Below are 7,919 nucleotides of genomic sequence, written 5' to 3'. Positions count from 1 at the left end.
GAAGGAAAGAGAAACAGGAAACTATGTTGACTTGATTTTCTCATTTGATTCTCTCCCACCTTTAGAAATGTACCTTTGGGGGGTGGGGGGGAGAACATTGCAAGGATGACTGGAATTCTTGTCCTCTTCCTCTTGGGGTTTTCTCATCAGTGTCACCCTCATTAAGTAGAAAGTGTGAAGGATAAAAAAGAAGGTGGTGTTTGAAAGTGGGGGTGAGCAGAGAGCTGTCAGAGCCTTCTCTTCTCCCCAGGGGGAGCGGCTTCCTCTCCCTCAAAGCTATGGGCGGCCTCACAAAACAATTGAGCCTCCTGGGGCCACTTACATGACAGCAAAAGGAATGTCCCCCCACCTTGTTTGATGGTCTCAAGTCACAGGAAGCCCCAAATGCCATTTATCAATTTAATGACTAAACTGCTGAGGTTCAGTGGACTTTCAACCACTTTTCTTAAAATCAAGAGAGTGGGAAAAAACTGTCACAATAGAGATAATTCGAAAGAAGGTTAAAGTGGAGCGCCAACAAGCTTTGAACAATAGTGGTGCTTTTTTCCATCTGGCTCCTGTGCTCGGTGGAGAGAAATAAGGACCTCACGCCTGCTGGGCCGGGGACCCAGTGCTTCCTGTGAGCCCATGGCGGGGCGTGAGTCAGTAGGGCAAGAGGCAGGAGCAGAAAGCAGACAGCGGTGACACTCGGGGATTGTCCCTGCAGAAAGGTGTCTGAGGGTCTGGGGAGCTGCTCCTGGTTCAGTCCCCAGGCCTAGAGAGCACACCCCTCCTGAGAAGCGGGTTGGGGTGGCGGTGTGGGGGGAGGAAGCCATTCCCCTGAGCTTCTGGTTAGTTCCTTTTCCAACAGCGGGGTTTTCTGGGTAGCACACCCAAGGAAGACAGAGACTTTTCTGCTTCAGTCTTTGCAACAAGAAGATATTTGTGAACCCTCAAAACAGGAATCAGAAGAGTTTATAACGACCTTTCTCGAAGGGTTAATGCTGCACCAGGCCCCTGATTAAGTAAAGGGTTCCTGAAGCTTAAGACCCAGCAAGGAGACCAGGGACCCTGGGACCCTGCGTGGGCATTTTCCTGCCAGGAAGCAATTTGGGGTTTCTCCAAGCTGCAGGTATAGAGGCAGAGCAGATGCGGATGCTGGTTCAGAGGCAAAGGAATTTGTAGGGTTCAAGGAAGCCCACCGGGCTTGATGTTCTGCTGTGAAAGTGGGGGCAGGAGGGGGAGCAGAGATGGGCTGCTGGCCATTAGCTGGTGATAAGCCTGTGAGATAAGGATTTTCAGTGAGTCAGAAAGGCTCTGGGCACACCCTGCTTTGCTGAGTGATTTCCTGCAGGGCAGGCAGTTGGCTGCAGGGGGTTAGAACCCTGAGCTCTGGTGGGAGACAGGTCTGAGTTTCTCTTTAGAGTCCGCTTCTGCTACTGTGTGACCTCAGCCAGTTCCCTTACTGTCTTTGCTCTCTTCGTCCCCCAGAGGGGTGCAGTAGTACTTCCTCCAGAGGTGCAGGGGTGCATGAGTGAAGCCATCGATTCGGGGTGGTGTGGGTCACTCAAGCACCACTATTAGGATGATTAGGAGCGTGTCAGCTGGTTCCATCAAAGATGCAAAGCAACATGCTTGCAGCAAGACGGGCTGGCAGGCTGAGTAGGGGCTGGGGAACTGGCTTCAGCTCCCCCCAGGGCTAGTAAGGTGGGGCAGGAAGCAGGGGCTGCCCTGTGGGGTGGGGTGTGCTGGGGTGTGCTGGGCCTCTCGGCTTGACGATGCTCACTTATTTTAGCACATGAAATGGGGGACCTGCTGGCCGGCCCAGGGCACCCCTGACTCAGGACAATACACAGAGGTCTGGCCAGCACTCACTCACTACCAGGAAGTCTGACCACGGGCACAAAGACCAGCTCTGCCCATCTGCGTGTGCTCTGGAATTATTTAGCAGAGCTAATGGGATGTGATGTCTGCTGAGGATTCCAACCTCTTTCTCTACGTGATTGATCTTGGAATCTGACCCCGGCTTGTGGTGATGGAGACTCAACTCAGCTCTACATAGACATCTTGAATGGCTGGGGCCGAGGTAGCCCCTGTGGACAGCACCCAGGTCAGACTGGCTGCTGCGTGACTCACAGGGTCACACCCGCTTGCTTGTTGGTCAGCCGCCCTGTGGGATGGGTAGAAGAGGCCGGTGTGAGGATGATCCCCTGTTACAGGTGGGGAAAGTAGGCGGCAAGGCAGTGCTTTGATTTGCTCAAGGTCACGCCGAGAGGAGCTCTTGAGGTCTGGTCTGGAGCTCACTGGGTCTCCGTGGACTTCGGCACTGGCCCTGTGTGCAGTTTCCAGTGCAAAGAAGCAGGTGTGGGCAGGGCTTCAGTTGGCCTGCACTCACCTGTCACAGGTTAAAGGCATGTGGACTTACAGGGACTTTCTGCTCTGCAGGCCAGTGAGCTCCAGCAACTGGGATGCTTTGCAGAAATTCTTAGTAGGGGGCTGATGGAAGGAAGCCCCCACCCCTGCCGTCAGCCCTCGAAGCTGCCTCCTTCCGCCAACCCCAGATTTCCAGGACAAACAAAGCAGCTTAAAGGCCCCTGGAGGGTCTGGTAAGAGGCTGTCCTCCGCCTCCAAGTCTCTCAAGCCACGAGGGGTCAGGCCCTGCCTCCTGACCGCCTCAAGACACACACTCCCGGCTGTGCCCAGACCGGAGAGTCACTGGTGGTTCCGCAGCGGGGGGACCTCCGTCTAAGTCATTTGCTGGATCACCGCAAAAAGCCAAGGTTTGTCTCCTGAGACCCGCCTCCTGTGTCCGATCGAGGCTCCGGAATGCCAGCGGTATGTCAAGATCCAGACAGTGGACGTCGCTGCCAGCAAGGCCGAGGGAAGTGGCTGTGGTGGTTTCCCTCTGGTCACTGCACTGGGAACTGTGCTTGGCCACTTTGTCATCAGGTTCACACCTGGCGAAGCCACCTCCAGCCCAAGTGGCCCCGCATCATGGTGACAGGCACAGTGACCCAGCTGGGCCTGGTGAGACGGGCCTGGGACTGTTGGACTGTTGGGCTTCGGGGGTGAGGTGTCCCCTCCCCGGAGTGGTTGGGAGTCTGCAGGGAGCCACACTGAGCGGCAGAAGCTGAAGCAAACCCAGGAGGGAGCACAGAGGATGGGGTGGGGGGGTGGGGGATGGTCACACCCTGCAGGGGCAAGGCCTGGCCCTCTAGGGAAAACAATATTGTCCACCAAGGAAAGGAAAGAAGCAATCCCAAGGGCAGAGAAGGCCCGGACTCAGCCTCCCCTGAGCCAGGCAACCCGTGGACTTTGTCCGGAGTGGAAACAAGGTCCCCTTTTGTACGTTTCCCTGGCATTTTCCGTAGTTTGCATGTGAACAGAGTAGCAAGGCCCACCCAACACTGGTGGTTCCTGTCGTTTCTGTGCAGGGGAAGCAAGTACGAGACCCTCCCATGCTGCTGAAAATGAGTCCCTTTGGAGATTCTGACGTGCAAAGCGTTCACTTTTGCTTGGAGTTGCTCACATAGCTCCTCATTGTGACTTGTGTTCTCCAAGAATACGAGCATTATTCTGCCTCCCTAAGAATGCAAGCTATTCCATGACAGCTCATACGGTGTTCTTTGTTCAAAGAGTGGCCATGAGGACAATTTTCGTGGGTTGGTGACATTTCCGAGGGGCCATTTTCAAGAAGTGAGCTGTGACTGACCACACACCACCCACCCACTCCACCCTACATATTTACCCGAGAGGAAGGAAACCAATGTCTTCACAAAGACGAGTAGGTGAAGGTTCACAGAGCCCATTCAAGCATCCTTTGCCATCTCGGGGGTTTTGGGGTGCCTCACTGAGAGAGCGTCCCCACGGAGAGAGGGTGGGTTCAGCAGAGGCGGTCTTACCCAGCCTTAAGGAAGGACGAGATGTTGCCATCTGCGGCTAAAGGGGAGGAGATTGAGGGAGTCGTGGGCAGAACAACAAGGCAAATAGTGGACATTTACATAATTTTTTGCCGCTGTTTTTGATTTTTTTTTCAAGATTTATTTATTTGTGCATACAGAACTGGGGTACAGGCCAGAGGTGCAGGGGCGTTGAGAGGCTTCACCAGAGACAGAGTGGGGAGCAGAACAGGCAGATCGACGAAGTACACTCCTGAGGGGAGCAGCGGGCGGGTCAGGAGAGGTCTGCCACACCATGTGGTCACCTCCAGGGCAGGCGGGGATCGAACTCATGCGGAAGTGGCTTTAGCTTCTCAGTGCAGTGCTTTAACCCGCTGCGCCACCAGGGAAGGCCCTGTTTTTGATATTTTTAAAATGTATTTGTTTTGACATCATTGTTCATTTTTGTGCAGTATTTGATTTCTCCTCTCAGCTGTGACCCCCGTAACACTCCCACCACGCCAGCCCCTGTGAACCATCACCATGATCCCTCGTGCTCTTCCCACCTGTTCTCACCCACTCTGCTGTACGTCTCAGATCTACAGTTTGCTAGTTTTGTCTCCTTTTTCTCTTACCCCTTGTTCTTTTCCCCGATATTCCTCCTGCATATGAAACCACCCTCTGCTTTTCTTTGTCCTTCTGATTTATTTCACTGAGCATGATCCCTTCCGGCTCCATCCATGTTGCTATGAATGGCATGCGTTTATCTTTTTTTGATCACTGAATAGTATTCCACTGTGTATGAAGACCACATCTTGATCCAGTCATCTATTCTGGTACATTTAGGTTGTTTCCATATCTTGGCTCTTGTAAATCGTGCTGCAGTAAGCATAGGAGTGCAGGTTTCCTTTTGAATTAATGTTCTCATGTCCTATGGGTAGACTCATAGGAGTGGAATTGCTGGGTCATAACACAGCAGACAATTTGATGAAGAAAAATACTTGTAAAAACTTGCGGACACTAATCAATGAAGCAGGGCTTCTCAGTTAAGAGGGAAGGGAAGGAGAATGGGTCACGGAGAGATGATGTATGGTGATGGAGGAAAAATAACATCAAAACAGCTAGCTAAATTCAGGGCAACCACAAAATGAAAGCTAAATATTGACTCATGGGAGAGGGGATTCATTCAACGAACACTACTCTGCAGTAAACAGTAAAGTACTGATGCAACAACATGGGCGAATCTCACAGGTGTTTTTGTAAAAGAAACAAGGCAAAAGAGAGCACTGGGCTGTGTAGTTCCAGAACTTTTCCTAAGTTCTAGAACATGAAAGAGTAACCTACACGAAAGAGTGACAGAAAGCTGATTAGTATGTGGGGTGGGGCATTGGCTGAAAACAGGTACCACTCCTTGGGCAAAGACAATGTTTTGTGTTGCCAATGGAGTACTACTCAGCAATCCAAAAGGCTCACTGTGTGCTATTTGGATGGAGCCCTGAAGGGATTATTCTAAGTGAAGTGAGCCAGAAGGAGAAAGATAAATACTGATGGTGTCCTTTATATATGGAGTCTAGGATCAGACAGAGACCATCTGTAAGGCTGGCCCTTTGGCAAAACAGAGCATGGGTATGAGACTCTGGGGGGCAAGGGAGACAGAGGAGGGTTGTCGAGAACAGAGGGAGAGCACAACAGACTGTGGTGGAGACTGTCGGTGGTTTGGTGGTGGGAAAACTAGGGTGGCCACACCTGAGGAGAGAAACCCTACATAGTGATCAAAATAAACCAGGATGTTTTTAAAAAAACGTGTATGTGAATTACACATCACAAAGTTGTCTTATAAAAGAGGGATTTCCCTAGGATTTTCTCAACTTCCTTCCCAAACTCATAATGCATATATTAAAATAGTATCACATTTTGTTCTATAAATACTATTAAATCATATTATAGAAATGCCGGGAGGTCTATAAACTTTTCCAGATGTGCACTTCTCATCGCTCCTTTCATGTTCATCCTGGTCCTTCACCATGCAGGACCACCGTGTTCCTTGCAACATTCTGTTTAGCGTTCCACTGTTCATTCTGCAAATATTTATTGAATGCCAGACCCTGTGACCGGCAGTGGGGCTACAGAGACCTATAAATCAGGGGCCTGTGCTTTAGGGACGTAGACTGGAAAATGGAGTTTTACTTGAATGGCCTTACATTCATTTTCCCAATATTTTCTGCCTGATAAAAAAGGACTCTGTCAGAGACCGTTAACCTGTAGGCTACAGCCAGCTCTGCTCAGTTACCTAAAGCACACTAGTTACCCGAGACACATGTACTTCACAGTCCCCCTGAAGGGCCTTTGTTAACTATAAAGAAATGGGATTTTGGAGGAGGCTAACAAGGTGGAAGGGGGAGAAGGCACAGAGAAGTTAAAGAGAGACTTGGTTTAAATGCATTTCTGGATCCAAGATGAAAACACCGTAAAATGTCAGCTCAAGGGAAACAGGAGCATTTAAACAAAGTGACAGTCACAATGTACTTCAGATGGCGGTGGGGGGGTGATAGGGAAGTGTCATAAGTATCATGCGTTAGATTCACCCTACTCTGGAAGCCTATTTTTTTTTTATATTTATTTATGCACACAGTGGGGTACAGGCCAGAGGTGCAGGGGTGAGAGGATTCTCCAGAGACACAGTGGGGAGCAGAACAGGCAGATTCACTGAAATCCACTGCTGAGGGCAGCAGCAGGGAGACAGGAGAGGTCTGCCGGGCCATGTGGGTGCCGGGGGTTGAACTCGCGCTGAAGCGGCTGCAGCTAGCTTCACAGTGCTGCACTTTAACCCGTTGTGCCACCAGGGAGGGCCCTTTGGTGGCCTTTTAAAGCAGAGCCTGGACCATAGCTGACACATTTACTGATATTGCTATCTTCTGTCAGCTCCTATAACAAGTTTTATTAAATTTTTTTTTCAATGACATTTTCTTTTTCTGTTCCATGATCCATATTGTGTTCTGAACTTTTAGATCTTTTTCTGGTTAAAATATCTCGCAGGGCCTCCCTGGTGGCTTTGGAGTTAAGCCTCAGCACGATTATGGGTAAGGCTTGAGTTCCATCCCCAGCGAAGGAGCTGACCCACAAGACACAGCAGAGAGGAGCCCACTGCCAGAGAGAAGCCCGCTGCTCCCCTCAGCAGTGGATTTCACCTGTTCTGCTCCCCTTTCTGTGTCTGGTGAATCCTCTCAACCCCCCACCTCTGGCTACACCCCATTTCTTCTACACAGATAAGTAAAAATAGCGTCACAGATATATACAGTTGCTGGCATGAGAAACTGTATACTTGAAGCTTAGACAGTGTTACCAAGTAATGTTTCCTCAATTTAAAAAAGTAAATATTTTTTAAAACGTGTTTTCACTAAGCTATCCATAAAAAAAAAGAAAGAAAATCCTGCACTTAGCCGGGATACAGTGTGAGATTTTCACATTTAAATCCATTTCACACATGAGATGCCCACTGAGTTGATGACACAAACCACCGCTATTTTAATTCATATATTTTAATACACGGAGCACCACAGAAATAGAAGCTAAACAAGGGAAGTGACTGAGTTAGAGCTCAACGCGAAGTCTCAGTGTTTCCAAAGAGTAGTGCATCACCTTTAGAAAAAGGTGATTCAATTTTTTTTAATTTTTAAATTTTTTATTTAAAAATTACAGGAAATTGACAAATTATGAACTAAAAACTGGCAAGGTAGGACGGAGTAGCCTGTCCTCAGTTTCCCCTTATTAACGCACCTGAGTCTGCGTGTGAATTTCTCAGGAGGAGGAACCCACGTTAGACGTGTCAGATATATTAATTGACGCCCACGGTTGAGGAACACAGCTCAGTTTTACCAAAAGTCCTTTCCTTTCTCTTCCCAGTATCCCCGACGGCCTGGCCGCTGCTTCCCCACGGTGGCCACGTCTCCAGGCGTCCTGGTTTGCGCCCGGGGACAGTCAGCGGCGACAGGCCATCCCTCGACGGTTACTGCGCGTCTCGCTTACTTCATGCTTCCACGGGTTTGTGGGCCTGGGGGAGGC

Source organism: Condylura cristata, unplaced genomic scaffold (genome assembly GCF_000260355.1).
Source record: "Condylura cristata isolate star-nosed mole 26May11 unplaced genomic scaffold, ConCri1.0 scaffold00048, whole genome shotgun sequence".
In the NCBI taxonomy this organism is placed as follows: Eukaryota; Metazoa; Chordata; class Mammalia; order Eulipotyphla; family Talpidae; genus Condylura; species Condylura cristata.
The sequence above is the reverse complement of the archived record's forward strand: the minus strand, read 5'-3'. Positions refer to the sequence as shown.